Here is a 23,629-nt window from a genome sequence, read left to right as displayed (position 1 = left end):
GAGCAGACGACAGACGGTGTGTTCGGTTCCCTACAAGCTAAGCTCACAAACAGAACTGGCAGTTTAAACTGCCAGTTCAGTAATTTTTTCAGGACACAAGGAGGCGCCCAAAACAAGTAACCTGGAGAGAAGCAGACGACAGAGATTTTATATTACAGGAGGGAGCATCCAGCCAGCGCGACTGCAGCGACATCAAATGCAAGGAAATCACGTGTGACTCGCTGGAAACAAAATTCCCGCCTGGCAATTTGCCCATAGAAATGTACAGTTCGGTCTCTAAATATTGCGTTTTAAAGATTAAAACAAAAAAGATGGAGAACTCATTCTAAAGGTCAAAAAATATTAAATTATTTATTTCATTAATACTGGAATAATTTCTCTCATTAATACTGGAATAATTGTTTTCGTTAATGCTGAAAAATTTCTCTTTCTTTCATCAATTCTTGAATTTTCCTTCATTAATTTTGGATTTTCCCCTTCATTAATTTTGGATTTTCCCCTTCATTAATTCTGGAATTTTCTTTCATTAGTTCTGGAATTATTTCCTTTATAATTATTATTTCTTTCATTAGTTCTGGAATTATTTCCTTTATAATTATTATTCCTTTCATTAGTTCTGGAATTATTTCCTTTATAATTATTATTTCTTTCATTACTTCTGGAATACTTGCTTCAATCAATTCTGGATTTGTTTCTTTCATTAATGCTGAAATTATTTCTTTCATTAATGCTGAAATTATTTCTTTCATTAATGCTGAAATTATTTCTTTCATTAATGCTGAAATTATTTCTTTCATTAATGCTGAAATTATTTCTTTCATTAATGCTGAAATTATTTCTTTCATTAATGCTGAAATTATGTCTTTTATTATTTCTGGAATTATTTCTTTCATTGATTTTGAAATTATATCTCATTCTAAAATTATATCTCATTAATTCTGAAATTGTCTTTTTCATTAATTCTGAAATTGTCTCTTTCATTAATTTTATTATTATCTCTTTCAATTTTATTATCTTTTTCATCAATTTTATTTTATCTCTTTCATTCATTTTATTATCTCTTTCATCAATTTCATTATCTCTTTCATTCATTTTATTATCGCTTTCGTCAATTTTATTTTATCTCTTTCATCAATTTCATTATCTCTTTCATTCATTTTATTATCGCTTTCGTCAATTTCATTATCTCTTTCATCAATTTCATTATCTCTTTCATTCATTTTATTATCGCTTTCATCAATTTCATTATCTCTTTCATCAATTTCATTATCTCTTTCATTCATTTCATTATCTCTTTCATCAATTTCATTATCTCTTTCATCAATTTCATTATCTCTTTCATCAATTTCATTATCTCTTTCATCAATTTCATTATCTCTTTCATTCATTTTATTATCGCTTTCATGCATTTCATTATCTCTTTCATTAAGTTTTGGATTATCTCATCGATGCTGAAATTATTTTTCATTAAGCCATCCAATCTCGAAATTTCAGGCAACTCACGGGATGATGAAAAAAAAAGAGTGTTCTTTGTTATATATTTTTTAGCATGAAATTTTTTTATGAGACGAAAATTTCGGTAAAAAAATTCGTACATTTGAAATAATCGATTTTTTTTATGTAGAAAAAATAATTATTTCTTTCCACAAAAAAAATCGGACAATATGAATGATCGAACAAATAAGTGAAAATACGGATTATATGGTTTTTCAGATAGGGTTACCAGATTCTAAACTGAAAAAGGAGGACGCCTAGTGCGAACCTTAGGCAGTGCCGTGTTAACGCATGCCTTCCCCCCCCCCCCCGGGCCGTGCCCGAAAGGCCTCAAGAGAAGAAGTGCCTCAGAAAAACGAGACGTAGTTGAATTTTTCGAGAATTTTTCAGGTAGGGCCTCCAAGAAATCCCTTGGCTCGGGGACCCAGGATGCTCTTAAGACGATCCTGCCTGTCAGCCCCACCCTTGTGGCGTTCATGGAATTGCAGTACGCTTGATTCCTTTACTTCTATTAATTTACATTAATTAAACAAAAACAGCAATAAAAATTCGACTAATGATCAAAGTCATCGAATTGCACCGTATATTTGATAAAGAGATGATGAAGCGCTTTAAAAGCATGACAAAAATTTACGCCTGTTCAATAGAATTCGAGCCACGATGAAGTGTCAGCAGGTGGACCACGCGCTAATTATTATTAATAATTTATGAATTTTGTAAAATTAATTTAAATGTCATTCCTTCTCAATGGATATCGTGTTTGATTACGATCCAGACTATCAACGCGTTCCTGAAATAATGAAAAAAAATAAGAGTGATAGAATGTGTTTCTTCGTGAAAAAAATTTTCCCTTCAAGATTTACGTTCGTAACTCGAAAAGTTCGTAAGACGGGGTGCAACTACATCAAAAATTTTTAGACGGGGCCCGCAAAATGTTTTTTTTTTTTTTTTCATTTGGGCCGCGAAATTACCGCGTGCAAACGGGCCTTTAAGGCACGTTTTACACCTCATCCTGAAGCGAGATTCTTTCTACGTATTGAATTGATTTTTACAGTAAATTTATATTGAACAAAAATTTTGTAAATAAGATTGATCTCCAGACCACTGGGCTAGAATTTATTGAACACCCCTCTAGTCCGAGTTCTATTTAGGGCAGTCTCACCATCATCGGCCCATAGTAAAAGTGATGTTCTATAGCCCCATACTTAGCTGGGAATAACGGCCTACAAACAGTATTTACCATTTATCTTCGAAATTTATTGTACTGTATGAAATCTCATGGGGTGGGGGGTCATACGAGATTCCCCCTCCCCGTCATGGCATTTCCCGCTCACAGGAATGGGACTGACAGAGCTGCAGCCTGGACACCCGATATTATTCTCATCAATTTGTGTTTTCTCACAGTATTAATTTAATATACTGGAACTCGCGAAAAATCTACCCAGGAGACTTATGAAAGACCTTATCCTGTCAGACCAGACACGACCCAGGCGCTGTCCCTTCCGGGATGTAAGCCTTTTACCCGTGTGGGTTGGGTCCTGCTGTCTAAGACCCCATCCTAGGGTCCCTGCTGTAAAATGTAGAGGGTCAGACAAGGATGGGTAAATGCCTTGAGATAACCCTGGATTTATGAGTGGTTTTGTTGGATTCTATAAGTAGTCACACCCCACTCCTATATTTCACGTAAAACATACATGTTCAACCCGTTTCCCGCGGGCTAAATGTCGTCCTCAGAGTCATCTGATATGGCCCGCGACCTCCAACTTTGTAAAAATGAACGAAGCATCACATTTAAGTGGCCTGCTGCACATTTACAAATCAATAAATTAACCTGGAGCACTATTATAGATAATTTAACTGACTTTACGGCACATTTTCAGGTCACTTGAGTGGCCCTCGACACGCTTTCAAACCAATGAAAGTGTGGCCCGCACTCTTCAAAGGGTTGAACACTCTTGACTTAAAAGCTTCATTTCTTCACACCTAAATTTTCCTTCTCAGCTCTCTGGTGCCCTCCAAACTACCAGTGCCTTATTCGAAATGAGGCACTTTTCTCTTCCTCAGAAAAAATACCCTCCATAAGATCCGGCTGTTGTAACCAGTCAAGCCCGTACGCAGGTGTTCAATTTTCGAGTAAGGCACGCTGACTGGAGACTGTAGGGGAGAATATTACCCACAATTCCACAGTACGCGTGTAGACGAAAGCGAAAAACCACCAGCCCAGTTGTAATAACGTGACAATAAGTAAATAAAGCCCAATTTTTTTTTTCTCGTAATGCGAATCATCGCTCGTTAATCGAATCAAATTTTTTTTCAAAATTTTTTCTCGTTATGCGAATTGCTCGTTAACCGAAGTTCCACTGTATATACTTGTGAATACTGTATAATCACACTAGCAATACCAAGCACAAATCATATTGCATAATTTAATAATCACCATAGTCCACCCCAAGCGTCGCTACGCATAATCGCCGGTAAATGTGATAAATTTATCAAACTAATCAAAATGCTCCGTAATTTTGCGTAACATGTGAATACTATAAATAGTTCACGGTATTAAAAAAAAGCCGATGTAAAATGAGTGAAGTGACCGACATTTTTCAAGTTATGGTGTAATATGGTGATATTTGAGATTAGAGAGGGAAATTGTTTGTAGTGTGAATTCTACAATTGCAGGACACAAAGTAAACCCATAAGAGGGAGTTATACTTCGTCGATGAGACCCGGATTGGCATTTCATGTTTTCTCATAGTCTATCTTCTATATACACTCATGACCATAAATTAAGGATAATTCAGAATCACACGGAAATCGAAATCTAAAGTAAAAATTTCACCTGTAGAATTATCACACACATCTGCAAGAATGATATGCAAATTTCAGGAAGCCACCAGATGATGCCGATACTACGTCACAATGACGAGAGTGTAAGAGGGGGGTATACACGTATAAGGAATGGTGGCAAAGAAGTGAAATTGTTCACAAGAGTTCTGTAAGGCGCTCAGTGCCATAAGCGAATAGTTATGACACAGAGGACGCACGCATGTGGATGATTTTTTACGTGGTAGAATTATCGGCCGACTGGAATGTGGGCGTACTCAGATGGAAGTATCCGAGGAACTTGGAATTGCCCAAAGTGTCATCTCTAGGCTTTGGCAACGATTCCAAGATAACGGAAATGTCAGTAGACGTTACAGTACAGGTCGCCCCCGAGTTACAACGCCGAATGAAGACCGGTATTTGGCAGTAACTGCCAAAAGAAGCAGACGGAGCACAGCATCCGACCTGTCTCGTCAGCTATCTGCAGCCACGGGTACCACAGTTTCAAGGCAAACCGTGTACAGACGTTTGGGAGATATTGGTCTATATGCTCGCAGGCCTGTCAGATGTGTTCCGCTCACGGCAACTCACTGTCGGCAGCGATTAGCCTGGAGTAGAGAACATGCAATGTGGACATCGTCACAGTGTGCTTGTGTGATGTTTTCCGATGAGTCCAGGTTTAGCTTGCAGTCTGATTCACGTCGGACTTTCATATGGAGAACGCCAGGTACCAAAGCCTCCTAGAAGTACAAGCAGCAATGTATCACTCCGCCGAGGTTGTGACGTCACAATCCGGGTCCTTAGCGTGGCTATTTTGGATGTTTTTAACGAAGCACGCCACGTGCATTTATAATTAAATAATTTTGTTGCCTATATGCTGAATATTATAAATACTACACCTATAACATTTTAAATTTTCTTTTAGGTGTCTCGGTGCTGCTGTGTTTGCAGCGGTAGGTCAAACTGCAAGGAGAAGCGAAAGACCGAATGGAACCCTCGTCGTACTGAGAAAGGAACGACATAGTTACCAATTAAAAGAAAGTCACCAGAGGAAAAATAATGAAATCAATGAAAAGCAATTCAAAGAGAGTGAATGTCTCGCACGATAATCATCTTGTAGCTGAGTCTTCTTATGAGTGGTTCCTAGGAAAAAACTCAGAGTACTTCATGGTAAAATAAGTGAATTTATCCTTTCTGCATGAATAGTTGGAACTGAGTTTTATGAAAGCTGCTCGCTATTACTCAGAAATGATATTATGGACATCAATATTTTATTTCACCAATCCAGCTTCATATCGCTTTGTGAGGAATTCAAATAAACTGATACTACCTCTTGCATATTACTTCAAGTATTGCTACAAAAAGTAGATGTCCTAGCGTATGGTACAGAATTCAAACGTGAAACATCTAACACGAAAAGTGCTGAAGTTGTGAACTTCTTGAAATTGAGAAGTTAGTTGGTTTGATAATGGCCAAAATTTGTGTAATTATTATTTCAAGCTTGGAACATTTTATAAGAAAGCTTCAATTAAAAGTTTGACATCAGTATAATATTCAAAGGTAAACTATTCAAGGTAAGTCTCTCATTATTGTATCAAAATAATATCTAAAGTATTCCTGAATAATTACACAAAAACTAAAAATCATAACTTTAACACCAAATCTTCAAAGGGGGTCTCGTACCTTTTAACATTGTGGAAAACTATGCTCTAATAGAAATATCATTATAAATACTATTTAACCATCGATTTATTCCAAATGTTTTACACATGTTCTTGATTGTATGTGCTATCCTATGCGGGTATAAAATTTTACATATCTTAGATACTTAATTATTTGTGAATTTAAAAAAAAAGCATTAAAACAGCTTGCATGCGTGATAAAATACCATGACATAAATGCAATTGATTAAAAATAAAGGAAACTATTCAATTCATGAAATAAAGCAAAATGTTGAGATTTTATTGACTCAATCTTATTTAAAATTAAATTTTAACTAAAAATTTTTGGAATTTGAAATTTAAGTTTTAAAATTTAATTTTAAATAAGATTGAGTGTCAATGAAACTCAACCTTTTGCTTCATTTCATGAATTGAAAAGTTTCCTTTATTAACGTTTCCTTATTTTTAATCAATTTTTATTCAATTATATTGTTATATTTTATCATGCGCGCAAGCTGTTTTTAATGAATTTTTTTTTTTGAAAATTTTCCAAAAAATTAAGTATCTAAGATACGTAAAACTTTATACTAGCATAGGATAGCACATATAATCAAGAACATGCGTAAAAAATTTAGAATAAACCAATGGTTAAATAGTATTTTTAATATTTCTACTAGAGTATAGTTTTTGCCATGCTTAAAGTAATGACGCCTCATCAAAGAACTCTTCGATTAAAAGAAACTTGCTTCTATAAAACAATTGTAATATTGCATTGAATAGTTTATTTTTTAAATTTGGAGTATTTAAAAAAAAAGTTTTCTGTGCATTTTGAGTAGACATGAAAAAAATGTTTTGCTTTTTTTCAGGAGATACTTTTTAATTTTGAAACTTAACATTTAAAAAAGACATTGATCCCATGTTAACATTTTATTTTCGGAATTTTAGTTGAATATTTATTTCTAAGTGTTCACAATTCACCATTTAAAATTAGAAACTAAAATTTATTTTATGGAAATTTTATAAATGAGTGCAACAAGAGACTTTTCATAATGTGAAATTCCATCAGGATTTTGAAATGTGTTTTCGAAGTTCCCCTCATAGATTAATAAATTTGAACATTTACAAAAATTTTATGTTTAGAGCAGCAACTAATTTCCCTTTGAATTAGAATTGATAATATGAATGTAGCTCAGTGAATAAAAAATATTTTAATGACATTGTTGTTTTTATTTTAGTACATTGCCTGTGTATCCTTTTATTTTAAATACAAATTCTAATGTCATATAAATGAAAAGTCAAACATATATTGCCTGATTTTTCAAAAATATTTGCTTGGGAGCAAAAAAAAAACACCTAGAAATACGTGTTGGCAGAGAATTTGTGAAATCCCTATTTTTTTTAATAATTGTTAAATTATCTCTTTTTATAATTTCATTATTCATTAATTTAACATTCAGTGTTTTCCGTATACCATACTAGGTAATTGCAGTAAAAAAATCGTCAATTTTTCTTTCTAATTGTCAAAAAATACATGTTGATAGCGTGTTTTAAATGCGAAGCATGTACGCGGTAGGACCCGGGTTGTGACGTCACGAAAACATGTTTCAGGCTTGTAGTAACTAGGAGGCTTTGCAGGTACCACCAAGACAACATCATTGAACGACACCGTTACGGTGGTGCAGCATTGCTCGTTTGGGGTGGAATTATACTGGGTTCCAGAGCAGATCTGCAGGTTCAAACCGGAACCATAAAAGCCCAAATTTATCGGGACATCATTCTGGAACAACATGTACGTTTGTTTAGGAGTGCCATGGGCGCAGAATTTGTGTTTATGGATGACAACGCCCGTCCTCACCGAGCAAACATCGTAAACGAATGCCTTGAATCTGAGGATATAACCCGTATGGAATGGCCAGCATTCTCACCTGACTTGAATCCGATAGAGCATGTGTGGGATGTGCTTGGCCGACGAGTCAACCACCTCCTACATGTGTACCGGAACTTCGGAGAGCATTGCTTGCTGAGTGGAGTGATCTTCCCCAAGATCAGATCGATAATTTGATACTCAGCATGCTTAGGCGTTGTACGGACTGTATTTCATCGCATGGGAGACATACAATGTATTAACCATCATACCAACCATGTAATAGAGAGTTTTGTGAAGGAGATATTTTTTACAATTGCTCCAGGGAGCAAAAATCGTAGTTTTTATGAATGGTATCATACATACACCATCGTTTTTGTTCTTTATCTTTTGTTTAATAAATGGACTTTATGAATAAGTAACGTTTGTTTTGTTTCTGAACCTTTATTTGCCGGAGCTGGCATTATCCTCAATTTATGGACATGAGTGTATATATATTCATTTCTACGTTTCTTTTAATCTAGATTTGTTTATTTCATGAGTTGCGCAGTAAGTCGCTATATTGGTTCAACTTGAAAACGGTTTGTATGTCCCTCAAAGAAAGAGGGAGGTATGACGCGATCCGAAAGCCTCATTGAAGAAAATCCGGGCATTGTAGTTACTTCTTAATATTCTGTCAGCATCAGGCACTGACAGCTACAGAAGAAAGAGAATGTAATAGTTCGACAACAATTGATATATTTTTTCTGCATATAAAAAAACTTTATTTTCTTTAAAAGTTAACTTTGAAAATTTTTTCGTGTAATTAAAAAAAAATAATTTTGTTGTATTTTTTAGTTTGTGTTTCGAAAACCCTTTCTATATTTATTAGAATTTCATAAAAAGATCTAGATTTTGTGCAGCTTATAAAATGATTCATAGGTGGCGACACAAAATAAAAGTCTTACCAAAAGCATTTCCAATTAAATTTTAAATTTTTTTTATGCCCTCGAATTGCATCGTGATGTTTTTCAACACTTAATATGATATTCACCTGTTTTTCCTCTTCGGTTCTGCGATACACGGGATTTGATTAAAGTCTATTTTGCATTCATTGCTGTTAAAATCCGTTTATGCTGCAATTTATAAATTTATTGGAACCGGAGGCAGAACGAATTCAACGAGATTGAACGTTAAATTGACTAATAACACACCTCATGCACCAAAAAAGTATTTCAACGACTACTTACACCGTTCTCATTTTGATTGATGTGATTATACAGGGTGCGTAGCAAACAGGTTGTATGGCATTTTACCGGTGAACTGCTGATCCTAGCGGTATACTTCTAGTTATATAAATTTCCAAATAACGTGTAGTACTCAAATATGTCATTACTCTTTAGTGTTTCAGGAGTTTTTAAAATCAGGAATTTAAAAGTATATTTAAGGCGATTTTGAGTAAAATATAAAGAATATCGTTATAGTGCTTTAGGAATAGCTTAGAAAATATCGTTATGGAAGGACATTTATCGTAGCATCGAGAGGAGTTCAGCATTACACTATAGGCAATTTCAAACAAGATTTGAAAAAATATTGTTGTAGAGGGATTTATCGATTTATAAGTAGTCCTATTGTTATAGGGTATAGTTGTAGCGAGGTTTCACTGTAAATAAACATTTCAGGATGGAACTTTCATAATATTTGTGAATTAAATATGGAACTTCGAAACATTCATTGAAAATATAAACATGCTCCCAGAGAAAATATGAACTTATTTTTGAAAAAGGCTGGGATATATATTCATAAAGCATGTTTATTGCTCATTGACTACAATAATTGTATTAAGTTCTAATGACGTAACTAAGACCGTATATGTTACAATTAACATCGTCTCGCGCTCTTTCAGGTCATTTTTTAAATATTTTATGTAATTGGGGTTGTGTGTTGTTTTGCAACAATAATAATTCATAAAATATAAGAAAAATGAGATATTTTGAAAATATGTATTAAATTAAACATATTTTTTTACAAGGTAAATGACATTTTAAGTGTATCTACTGATATAAGGGATTTAAACAATAATATAGACTAAGACGAACTAGAAACGTTGATGGCATCAGCTTTACAGGCTCCATAATTATCATCGGTTTGCTGCAACTGAGTGATGGTGAGGACTGCGTAAGTCACAAAAGTACCAACATATGTTAGAATACTACTTTTGCCGATATTAAACATGTCGGCAGCCGTCATGTGAATAACCTCTCTGTCGACCATAGCTTTTAGTAGCAGCGAATAATCGTTCGAGTCAGTATTTGTTCTGTTCCCGAAGATGTAGTTTTCGTAGATTTTCCGGAATTCCGCCCTCACCTGAAGCTGGGCTTGAGGTATCTTCGAGGAGACGACGATGATCCCGAACATCGCGCAGACGCTGTAAATCGCGCAGCTAGTCAATTGAAAGGCATACGTGGGATATTCTGCTATGTAATCGGAAATGAAGGTTAACTTGGAAACAATGAGGAACAGCAACATGTAGTTTTGCATGAAAATAATAATCAAAATAACTGAGAATGCGTCTCTCATTTCTTTCACGACGCCCAATATTCGCCTGTGTGAATGAAACATGACTGACATTTTGTCATCCGATATATGTACGATAGTCATACAATAAGATCTGAATGCCGTCAGCATAGAGTAGACGTCGCTGCAAAGTACGAAGTACACTAACGGCAGAAATGTCGGGACAACTACTATCCAATATAGTTCTAGAACTGTGCCGACCAGCACACTTATAGTCGATAATGTTCGAGGGCATTCGTTTAAGCTGAAACAATAATAATGTAAGACGACATCGGAAAAACGTACAATACAATAGATGTGAACCACCATTAAAAAAAACATGTATATTACCGTTACAATGCAACATATTTTTTGCAGCAAATTTAATTTTGATGATGAAAAGTTATTCTCGATAATGTCATCCGCATGATATGCAACAGTGTCTATTTCGCTGGATTTGAGCTGCACTGATAGCCAGGTAGTCGAACAAAGTATTGTGAAGCAAAGGTAAGTTGCACTGATGTACCTCTCGTGACTGCCGATCGTAGTTGGCGTCACCAGCGACTGCATCACCTGAAGAGACACAACGTAGATGTAGCAAGTCATGACTGCAATTGTGAACTTGTTTAAAAATAATTTGCGCAGACCATTCTCGTGACCTGAGCGAGTATCGATATAACATATTCGCATGATCTGTCTCATGCGACGTGTATTCGTACGCATCTTTGGTCTGTGCGTTGCGACTGCACATTTCCTTAAGAACAGCATCAGATACAGCCGATGTCTAGATACTGTTTTTAGTTCACGCAGAATTATAACTTCGTTGTCTCTTGCCTTTTTATTTACTCAATATTAATTACGTAGTTTACGGTTATGGGGTCTCTTATGCACTAGCTGGCAATCCTAAGTGTCTGAAATCGACCGGCAAGATCGAGAGACCGTTCAATTCATCCACAAATTTGTACTCGTACTTAGGGCTTCGTCTGAAATGACACTTGCTCTGACTACGCATATTGTGTGTGTGTGTTTTTATCATTTTTTCCCTTCCTTCTACCAATGAGCTTATGCTTACTAGTTTCAGGTTCATAGTTAAAAAAAAATAACAACCTGCTATTATCAATGTACACACAAAAAAAAATGGTTGTGATCTAAAGAATAGCGATGTTTCAGAATTACTTTTGCGTTATAGCAACGTATATAATTATGCTGCTTGTTTGTGAAAGATCTACCAGTACCTTCGAAAAAGGGGACTGAATATAACTAGTGAATTCAAAATTCGATATCGTATCCGATATATTATATAAGCAGACAAATATTGCTAGGAATGCACTTTGAATGTTTTTTGAGCTGTTTAAACTGAGAAAAAGTATATTTTGAGCAATCATAATTATTGTCTGGCAACACATTCATCTTCAAGATGCTTCGGTTCTTTGACACTTTTCAAAACATATTTTCACTGAAATATATATTTCATTCATCATTCTACATAATTAATGCATTGTATAACCAGTATTAATCCAATATTTAGCCATGTCGAACGGTTTTTATCTTCAATGTGTAAGAAAAAGGGTGGATCAAATGATATTTTTGATCGATGATAGTTAATCATTGTTACATTTGATCCACAAGATGATACGTTTATGTGTATTTTGACACTGTTACTTTTGCAAAACTGTATATTATTGAAAATTTATGGAAAAAACATGTGTTTTATTGCAGGTATGAAAAGTATTTTTGAAATTACTTTAACCAACTTTGCTTCATATTTTCGAAGGTTTTTAAACAACGGGCTGTTGCGAAGATATATTTTGGAAAGAGAGAAAAATTCAACTGCCCCTGCGGGGAATCGAACCCACTTCCTTTCACTTTCACGGGTGAACGCCCTAGACCACTAGACTACAGAGGCACCGAATCTCTCAATCTTTCCTTGGAGCTAAGACGACTTCATATACGTGTATTAAGGGGTTCTACTTGGAGCTAGAACTCCTTAATACACATAGTATATGAGGGCGTCTTACTTGGAGCTAGCGGAGAGTGACGTCATCCTTGTATAAGCCGCCATCTGGTGGCAGCGTCAGCAGTTGTGAGCTTGGCCTGAGTCTTGTCCGGCCGTCCATGTACGGTCCCTTTCAGTGTACACGAGCTCCAAGGAAAGATTGAGAGATTCGGTGCCTCTGTAGTCTAGTGCTTTCACCCGGAAAGTGAAAGGACGTGGGTTCGATTCTCGGCAGTTGAATTTTCTCTCTTTCCAAAATATGTCTTCGCAACAGCCAGTTGTTAAAAAACCTTCGTATGGTAGCGGAGAGTGACGTCATATCCTTGTACTTCATCTTTTGTGAATTTCTTTATGTAATTATACACACATTTCTCACTTCATTTATTTGTTAATACATTTTGTCTCTGTTTTCTTGGAAGAAGTACGGTTATATAATTCGATTAAAGACGAGCATAAATTTGACACTAAAAAGTTTTCTGAACCTAAATTTTTATAAATTCTGTAAATTGTTTACTTCATACATTAAGGCCAACAGTCTCAGTCGAATATTACTGTTTGAACTTGATATTATGTCTATACAGGGTGGTAACTATAGACCGCAAAATAATTACACAAGTGATTTTTTGTGAAAAAACTAATACAGAAAAGTGTTTTCCGTTTTAGTATCGGACGAATATATTGAGTGAGTTATAAGGTTTGAAATTTCGTGACGTTGTCATTTTTCTAACGGTGAGTTATGTGCCGAACTCCGAACGAAAGTACATTTCTCCTTCATCAGCGGGTTGTCATTTCTTGAAAATTAACTGATTAACCATTAATAACCATTAGCAGCCAAGTTCTACCTTCTTCCTTCACGATTGGCATAATGTGATAATATAACCTTATTATTACGTATAATTTATGTATTAGCATCGTCTCATATGTTGGTAAACGGAGGCTCTGTTTGATTATTCCCGTTGCAGTGCAGGTTCTGTGTGAATTCTATGTGTGTGTATATTGCATATTCTGTAACAGGACAGGCAAACAAAACTGCTTAGCACTGTGGACGGAGGCTTTGTTTCTTCGTTTCCCGTCACAGTCGAGGCGCTGTATATATGTAATTTGTATGCATTGTGTACTTAGACCACTCTCAAATCTCTCCCACTTCAACATGCCAGCTTCTTCTTCTTCTTTCTCGCCAAGTCTTTTCCACATTTCTTTCGGGATCCCAGGCTGTGGTCTCCGGCCCTTATGTGTCACTGGGGGCACGTGCAATTTTTCTCCCTAGTCATTGGATTCAGTCACCCATTTTTGTCAAATGGCTTGTATGTTGTATTGGTTGATGGCTGTCTTCATGGGGAGAACGACGCGAGAAATTCGAAACCTGCGAGCACGGGGCAAGGGGAGCCACCACTATAAATCTTTGCTAACTTTTCCGACACAACTCTGCCTCTTTTGAGGTAACGGAAGTAAGGTGCTTTGCATCAGTCCGGGGTTGTGGGCGGTTCTATCTATCTATGTATGTTGGTAAATTTTGTCACCAGATTTTTGTGAAATGTTTGCCGAATGAGATCTGTTTGAAATTTTTTTTTCGAAAAAAATCAACACCGTTTATTTCCAAAATGTGGCAATTTGTTTATCTTCAATATCAAGTCAAATTTTTTTAGGGAAGGTACATACAGTGCGTACGTGTTTACCGCGCGATCGTTATTTTACGTTGTCGCTTTAGACAAATACAAATACAACGCCACAACAGGCAAAATGCCCAACGAGGTAGCTGAGAAAAAGATGCCCATAAAATTATGGATGTCATATATTTCAAAAATATAGCAACCCAATTAAAAATGCAATTAACAAAAATTACAATCAATATATTACACATGATAAAATATTATACAATGCCCATAAAGAATACTTATGGTTGTCTTACCTCCGGGGGTAAGCTATTCCATTTATCAACAACCCTATTAGAGAAAAATTCCCTGCGACACCATAGCCTTGCATTGTCCCTCACCAATCGATACTGGTGTCCCCTTATAAAAGCAGTCGATTGGTGGTGTACTAAAAGTTCATGGTCCATCCTATCCATCCCATTGAAAATTTTGAAAACTTCGATCATATCTCCTCGACACCTGCGTTCATTCCGTGTAAACATATTCAAAAAAATGAAGTCTCTCTTCATAACTCAAGCCCCGTGTGCCAATAAGGACACGCGTAGCTCTTCTCTGCACCCCTCCAACCTAGTCTATGTCCCTCCGTAGGTATGGTCTCCAAAACCTTACAGCACACTCCAGTCCAGGATGAACTAAGCCTCGAAAAAGCGGAAGAATGACTTTAGGAGAACGCGAAGAGACCTTTTTGGAAATGAAACCAAATGAGTGAAATATATAAAGCCGTAAATGATATACGGGAATTACGTTTACGTACAAGTTATTCTTAATTATGTAACGAAACAATCAGTAGATACGCAAGGAGTAGGTACTGAAATGCATTTAAAGTTTACGACATTCCGTAGATTCAATTCGCTTTAAAATAAAAATGGCTGGATGGAAGTGGAGATGAATTTCGGGAAAGAAGACACCACCGCTTGGTTCTCATTCGTTTGTGACTTGTCAATATAGTGGGAAATAGTTTTTATATTTCTCTCTCTTTCTGTTAGATGCAGTCATTTAATTAGAGAATATTCATTTATTATAGAAAATTAGTGATTCAATTTATCCGCCATCGAGCACTTTTGGGTGCTTCAGGGAGAGCTCGCGAGTAACATGTTTAAGATGATGTTCTTACAGTCCATAGCCATCCAAACCTTATTTTTCTCATCACACCCCCCACGCCCGTCTAAAGAGAAAAACGACCTAATCATAGCTGAGTCTACCCATAGGATCCCATGTTGTATCTATAGTTTTTTCTTAACCCGCGACCTGGTCCGAACCATCTTCCCCACCAAGGTAAAAATATCATCCATTTTGGGGAACATTGGCCTGGTTCTCCACCTTTTTACCAGCCACAGAGAGAGAGAGAACCGTAGCTAACTTTGAACTCTGCTAATTAAGGTTTAGGAGGTATTATGGAGGTATTTCTTCTATTTTTTTTATACTTAATTCAACTTACATTTTTTTAATTTAAATTATTTATTTACCTATTAATATTTTTTAAATATGCGTAATTATAGTAATATTGGCGCAGAATTTATTTCCAAAAATTGTTGTCGAATACATTTTAAATATATTGAAATGCAAATTTCATGTATCTTTTATTTTTGTTTCTAGATGGCAGTGATCCACTCCGATTGTAAGAACGAGCAATCATTTTGGGATATCGTCGTAATTTGAGGAATTCTTATTTTAAACGCTGATATTGGGAGTTTTTAACCTCGTTTCTGGAACATTATCGAATGGACCATCTCACCGATTTTTCCTGAAAGCCGTAATTGAAAAAATAATAATAAGTAAACCAGGTAATTATGTAGTGATATCAATCAGTATAATTATTGTAAAGCTACTTATACACAATTTGGAAACTGCAGCCATCGAAAGAGACGAAGCTGTTCTCTGTGGGTTTTTCAACTTCGTGGAGCATATGTGAGTTGGTCTTACCGGTTTACGGAAAATTCACCGACAACAGTTCGACACGAATCAGTGAGCCAGTAAGTGAGAGAAGAACGACCGAGTAAGAGTGAATCAGTAAATGATACAGTAGTTAATGAGTGAGTGACAGAGTGGTTAGTACTGGCGAGTGAGCGACCTAGAGATAGAGTAACTGACCTAGTGAGTGAGTGTCATGATGAGTGATCCAGTGGTAGACTGAGGGATCTAGTGAGTGAGAGAGTGTTAGAATGAGTGAGCAAGTGAATGACCTAGTTGGTAAGTGAGTGAGTTAGTAAGTTAAGAATCTAGTTAGTAAGTGAGTGAGTTAGTAAGTTAAGAATCTAGTTAGTAAGTGAGTGAGTTAGTAAGTGAGCAACCTAGTGAGTGAGTGACGTATAGAGCAACCTAGTGAGCGAGTGATGTAATGAGCAGCCTAGTGGTTGACTGAGTGACCTTCTGCGTGAGTAAGCGAGATTGATCTAGCTCTAGTGACAGACCGATTTCGCTCATTCATTCACTCACTCGTTCATTCAATGATGTCAGTGAATTTCCCCAGCGATGAATTTACCATTCGGTGAATTTTTTGTCGGTGAATTTTCCTGGCGGTGAATTGTTGTCGGCACATTTTCCGGACACGGGTCTTGAATTTGAATACTTAAGACTTTCCAATATTTAAATCGCATTTATAAGAATATCGACTGATTGCCAGTGTCGCCTTTAGAAGAAAAAAAAAAGTTAATCTCGGTTATATATATATAACGTCAATATTTGGTAGTACCGGCTGACTCTTATAGGAAACAATGATGATAAGCGTTCCTTATTTCGTTTTTGAAAACCTAAGAATTTTAATTCTTTTACACAAACATTTTGACTAACAACCAGTATGGGACTAGTAATGTCTCTCCTTGGTTGTTTTTTACTTCTATATGAATGATATTCTGTATTCTTGTAATTATTTGAAATAAATAAATAAATAACGAACTCGTCGGATACAGCGACACTTTGTCGACGATTTTCCTTCCGTTCCCTCAAGAAATTTTTAGAGCATCACATTGAAGGTATATACGATCGTGTTTTGTTTCACTTATACCAAAATAACCATGACCAAACTCAAAATCCTGTGCTTATAGAGAATATAAAATAGTATTTTGTGCTATTGAAAAAAAGTAATGCAAAAGGGTGTTGAATATTGTATAAATAAGTAATAGAATATATGATTCAGAGTCACAAATTAAAATATATACAAAGTTGTATAACTACTAATGCATGAATATAAGTGGATTTCAATGTACATTGTTGATATACAACTGTATATAAGCAACCAATTTAGATGACTGACCCTTATATTATTTTATAGATTACATAGATAGATCATTATTATATATAGGTATGAAACTAGCCAGTGAATAAAAAAAGCGTAAAACTGGACTGATTTGCGACTGTATTTTTCGTTTTTGTTTTACGTAATGAAACATGTATGAATTATTTTTAATTATAATTAATTTTATGTATGAAATATTATTGAAGGCTCCCTAAATATCTATAGATATTAGGGCAACACATCCTGTTTTTGACTCTTAAATGTTTGTATACTGTCATGAATGTTTGAGAGCGCTGTCTCCGTCGAGAACCCGCTTCTAAATCCATGTTGTTTATCGCTGATCCACTTCGTTTTCTCGATGTAATAATTGATCCTTTGTGTCAGCAATTTTTCGAGGATTTTGCTCACTGTGTTTAGAAGAGTTATTGGACGGTATGAATTGATATTGTCCGGATCCTTTCCCAGTTTCAGAAACAGTATGAGTTATTTATACATCGCCAATAAAGTGCTTCGACAACGGTCTAACAGCATCAATGAGAAAGAAAAAATCCAGGTCGTGGTGTCGTAGGGAATTTTTAATTAACGGTGTTGAAAATAAATTGTATAGCTTATCTCCGGGAGTCGAATTCTACCACAATTGACACGTTTTAAAAAATACTATGTTTATAACTGGATGAATCGAGAAGCTATCAATACTAAAATGGCATTGGCAGACATATTATGGGCAGTGTATTATACATATATATTTTTCCGAAGTTTCTATTTTTTTTCGTAAAATATGCTTTATTTCTAGTTCGCTCTATTTATTATTTGATATCCGTATTCTTAGTAATTTATTCGTTAATTTTTCTTCTCAGCCACTTCGTATGACATTTTGCGTGTTTTTGGCTTTGAATTTGTATTTGAATGTAGAGCAGTATATCATATTTGGTAGAGTAAGCATTATCTGACAAAAGAAACTAAAATACTGAAGTGAAACTTGAGTTGCAGTGAGCAGCCATTACGTTAAATGTTGTTAAGTGCTTTCTCCTGACATCATTTCTTGTACAGAATCTCATCAAAAAGGGTTTTTTTTTTCGCTCTCCCTTTATCTTTTGTTTATTCAACGAACATATAACCCATTAAAATGGGAAGGAACAACAAATATTCTGCTTTGACAACGCCCAGCAAATCCAATAACTTTTTTTATTACCGTAATAAAAATTAGAATGAGATCGATCTACAATTTTTTACAGAGTAGTGTGGTTGTCATTGCTGTAGCTCACACGTCGGCTCAGACGTCCAACTTACGGAAGTAGCGAGATTCTGGAGGGTTATCGGCAATTCTCATAAGAATATACAGTCATCAAGTGAATATAATATTTTTTGATGCATTTTCGACCAAAAAACTGAATACCGCTTGTAATTAAATAATCAATCTCACTGAATCTGCAGAAAATTGTAACAATGTGGTTTTCTCGGAAATCTGAAGCCGTCAAGAACAGATCAAAGGATTTGACGAACACCCGTCGCATGATACTGGTCATGAGATTATGTTGTATCGATACTCGTTTATATCACGGAAGGTTTCGGTGCAAGGCATTTTCTAACAAGCTCACAATCGCAGGCATGCTATGTTACATCTACGTCTTCGCTCTTCAGGTGATGTTAACGTTGATGGCTAAAAGTACAGAGAATAATCGCAAGGTACAAATAGGTGTTACCTATTCCTGTATGAAATTACTTTGTTTGATTACTTGGCTGTCGGTGCAGTTCAGCTCCAGCGGAATAATTGCTGTTTCCTGTCACACAGATGAAATTATCAGGAAGAACAATTTCCCAACATCAAATTTCAGATATGTTTACAAAATAATTCTCTTGACGTTAGCGTATGCGGTGTGTGTGGTAGCGGTTGAAGTTTCTTGTATTGCACGTTTCCCCGATGCCTTCCTAAACTACTATTGTTTCAGTCTAGATGAATGCCCACGAAGTTTGTCGATTGTTATGCTAATGGTCGGGTTGGTGTTTGATCTGTATTTCGTCATGATTCTTCCCTCATTTTTGACATTAGTGTATTATATAATTTGCAACGACGTTCACTTCATGCTCGTGGCATTCAAAGCAATGTGCGAGACTATCGGGGAATTATCGGATGGAAAAATGGCGGTTCTGTTTCACTTGCACAAGAGATTACTGAGCATCGTCCAAGAAATGAGAGACGTGTTCTCAGTTACTTTGATCATCATTTTGATGCATAATTACGTGTTGCTATTTGTTATGATATCAAGTATAATTTTCGATTCAGTAGGTGATATCACGGGTACGTTTTATCTGATGATTTTCTCGGTATATAGTGTTTTTACGTTATTTGGAATCATCGTCGTTTCCTCTAAGATACCTCAAGCTCAACATCAAGTGAGGGCGGAATGCCGGAAAATCTACGAAAATTACGTATTTGAAAATCGAAGAAATACCCAGACGTTCGATTATTCGCAGCTACTCCAAGCTATGGTAGACAGAGAAGTTATTTCCATGACGGCCGCCGACATGTTTAATATCGGCAAAAGTAGTATTTTGACGTGCGTCGGTACTTTTGTGTCTTACGCGGTTCTTATCATTACTCAATTTTAGGAAGCTGATGAGGAGATTGATGTCATCAACAGTTCTACATTGGGGTCCATGAACTACAATGGACAAACGATATCTTTTGAATTTAGTGTTTACAACTGGACTTTGAATGATCGTAAATTATTGAAGACAGTGACACACGTAAATGATATAATCACCGATTATGAAAGCTTCAATCCATAAAAATATACATTCAAATTTATGTTCATCGTTGATAAAGTTTTTTTTTCCGATCTAATAGCGTTCTTAACATGAGCGAGACAGAAAAATAAAAACATTGAGCTTTACTCATTGAATATGGAAAGAGTTGACCAAGCGCAATATCGAAAACGATGCATGTTTTTACACGTTATAACATATACCGTTAGTCAGTCGTATATGTTTCATAGAACTTGAAGTAAACTGCAGTTCTGTGAAAATAAGTGTTTTAAGATAATTGTCATCGAATCTTGTAGAGAACATAGAGAACGCGAGAATGAAATATTACCAGATAGTGACTATGATCGGTCAAATAACCTCCTATTTCGGCAATTTACCTGTTATATTTGTACAAATACAGATGTAAGACCATAACAGGCAAAACGAGGCCGAACGAGGTGGCCGTTGCCTATAATACGTTATTATTATTATTGCCCATAAAAAATGATGCCCGTAGTACATATGGACATCAAATATTACAAAAATACAGCTACCCTATGTGAAAGCATGTATCACGAAAGAAAAACTAATAATTAATATTATCACACACTGCCCATAAAAAATAATTGTGGTTGTCTTATCCAGGATAGCTTCTCGATTTACACCAGTATATTCCAGTTATTCTTTACCGTATTTCTTTTCAAACGTTTCAATTGTGTTAGAATTTACTACCCCTGACGTAAACTATTCCATTTCCCTTCAATCATATCCCCTTAACACATGCGTAAAATTTCCAATGTAAAAATATTCAAGAAACCAAGTCTTTCTTCATGGCTCAGGCCTTGTGTACCAACAAGAGCCCTCTGTGTTCTCTCATTAAATACAAATACAACGCCACAACAGGAAAAATGCCCAACGAGGTGGCTGATAAAAGATGCCCATAAAAATATGGATGTCATATATTTAAAAAAAAAAGAAAAAAAACGGCAACCCAATTAAAAATGCAATTAATACAAATTATAAACAATATATACACATGATAAAATATTATACAACGCCCATAAAGAATACTTATGGTTGTCTTATTCTAAGAATGGATAGCTTCTCGATTTACCGAACGCATTTACCGAAAACGCTCTGAAGCCAAAAAATACTACCACAGCTTGTGATATAGCGTGCGAGTTACAGACAGCATCACAACAGTACAGCATATGGATAAAATCGCTGCAGAAAAGCTCAAAACTAACAATTTTTCTACCGATTATCATCGATAAACAGCACCAAAGCGATGTCATTTAGGACCTAAAAGAACAAGAGAGAGTTCTGTGATTCCACATAATCTAGTTTCCATTTAACTTTAGTGAAAAGCTCCGATTTCCCAAAATCTTTTCCCTTGAAAATTACACACAAGAAAATGTTTCATTGGAGACACTTTCAAATATTAACATTTAATATTGTTATCAAACGAGGAGAAATGATTGTGTGTAGAAATATTATATATAATAAAGTGTTATAATAAATATATATATTTATTATAACACTTTATGTTGTATAAATAAAAGGTAACAAGTGTACTGAGTTCGTATAAAATATATGCAAATATCCAACACCGTAAGTTATGCATATAACAATGCATAAATTGATTCAAATATAACTTAGAACGCATGATAAATCTGTAATAGGAATACATGTGCAATATGTATTTTAAGAGAGAAATGTACAGCGTGATTATAATTAAAGTTCCCGTATACTCTTCATAGTTTTTCCTCAAAAACTGCGTATCCAAATATGCCAAATTTATAGGATATCTTAATAAGACCATGGGAAAGAGATTTATAAAATAAAATTGTTCAATTTCCCCCCACCAGGTGTAAAAGTGGCACTTTTTCATTTCCCCATGGTCCATATTGCGTATATACCAAGTTTCAATGGAATACGTCTGCCAGAACGGGTGCTATATAGGTCTGAGTAGATTTACAGTATACAGACACTGCTCAGGCCCATGTAGCACCCGCCAGTATAATCACTTGCGACCTATGAAGCGCCTGTTCTGGACGACGTATTCCATTAAAACTTGGTATATACGCTATATGGTCCATAGGAAAACGGAAAATTCAGTAAAAACAGCGCCGCTGTTTCACTTGTAGGTCGGAAATTAAACCCATAGTCTCATTCTGTGTCCTATAGTCTCATTAAGATATCTTGAAAATTTAGCTGTATTCGGATAAGTAGTTTTAGAGGAAAAATTACTCGGAGTACGGTAACTTTCATTACATCACCCTGTATCACGATTTTCTTCAATCTCGTGGAATATTTAGTGATTATTGTACTAATTTGCTTCTGTATGTTTCAGTCAATCTGATACGTATACAATTTTTTTCGGTTGAAAAATTAAATAATTGTCAGAATGTTATGATATGATATGTTTTAGCCAACTTCATATTCTGTATTATTCATGCATTGAAATACAAATAATAAAAAAAATGAGTCGTATTAATAATACGGAAGAAAATGTCGATGAATTTTGAAAATGCATATCTACAGTGTGATAATGAATATTGACAATGAAATTCCCTTTTTAAGTGAAGTTGTCAGTCTCTCCAAATATGCTCTTTAACTAGAAATGAATAACCTTTTGGGTGAGCAATATATACCCAAACGTTAATATACCCAAAATGGAAGAAATGACACGTAGACACGTTTCGGAACTGTATGAAGTTTCTTCTTCAGTAGCTAAGGCAGTAGAAGGGGGGAAATACTCCTTGTAGCGACAGTTACTCGCTGTTCAAGAAAAGAGTTCAAGACCTAAGAAATGAAGTGTCCGGCAACATGAGGAAAATGGTGATGAAAATCTCACAGACGAGAACATGATAGTAATGCTGATGGAGTAAAAGTAATTATTGTAGAAATCATTGCCAGATTTTTGAGAAGTGTGGCGTGCTAGTTAGGTCGTTGACCAGTTGGTTTGAGTTTTCGTAGATGCGGTATGCTTCGTAGAAATCTAAGTCAAACGGTGAGGGATATTTTTGAATGATTTTGGCTGATGAAAAGTTGAATTTATGGTCAAAAGGGGGTGATTATGGTCAACCCCCAGACCAACCATGGCCCCGCTCTGTTCTCCTAGGAGATATAAGCTGGTTCGTCTCAGGAGACGTGGGCCATGGTGGAAAATGGTCAAAAGACCAGCAATGTTGGGCTATGGATGAGCGGTTAAAGTCTTGGATGGTTACGTCCTTATATTAATGTTAACTTATATTAATGATAACCCGCATTGGCATGAAATTCTGTAGATTCTCCAGTTGGTGAATGGGATCTTTTAGTTTAGAGAAGCTGATTTTATTGATGGGGGTGAAGATCACAGCAGAATTATATTTTCGAAGGATTTTTGCAATACTTTGGCTGGTTTTTGAGAAGAAAGGCAAAATGATCAAGTTTTTGTGTTCGGGTTTAGGTTTGGTTGCGGAAGTGTTTCTGATAAGTTTGCTGTGCAGATTGTCAATCGGGGAGCAGCGGTAGCCGCGATCGACTGCTATTGCTTTGAGGATATCGAATTAAGTTGCAAGTAGCGTCGGTGAGAAGCAGATCTTAATGGTTCGCTTCTCGAATGTATAGAAAGGAGGCATATTT

Source organism: Pholcus phalangioides, unplaced genomic scaffold (genome assembly GCF_987345545.1).
Source record: "Pholcus phalangioides strain wild (caught in Gottingen) unplaced genomic scaffold, Ppha-v1.0 ptg000008l_1, whole genome shotgun sequence".
Classification (NCBI taxonomy): Eukaryota; Metazoa; Arthropoda; class Arachnida; order Araneae; family Pholcidae; genus Pholcus; species Pholcus phalangioides.
Note: the sequence above shows the minus strand (reverse complement) of the source record.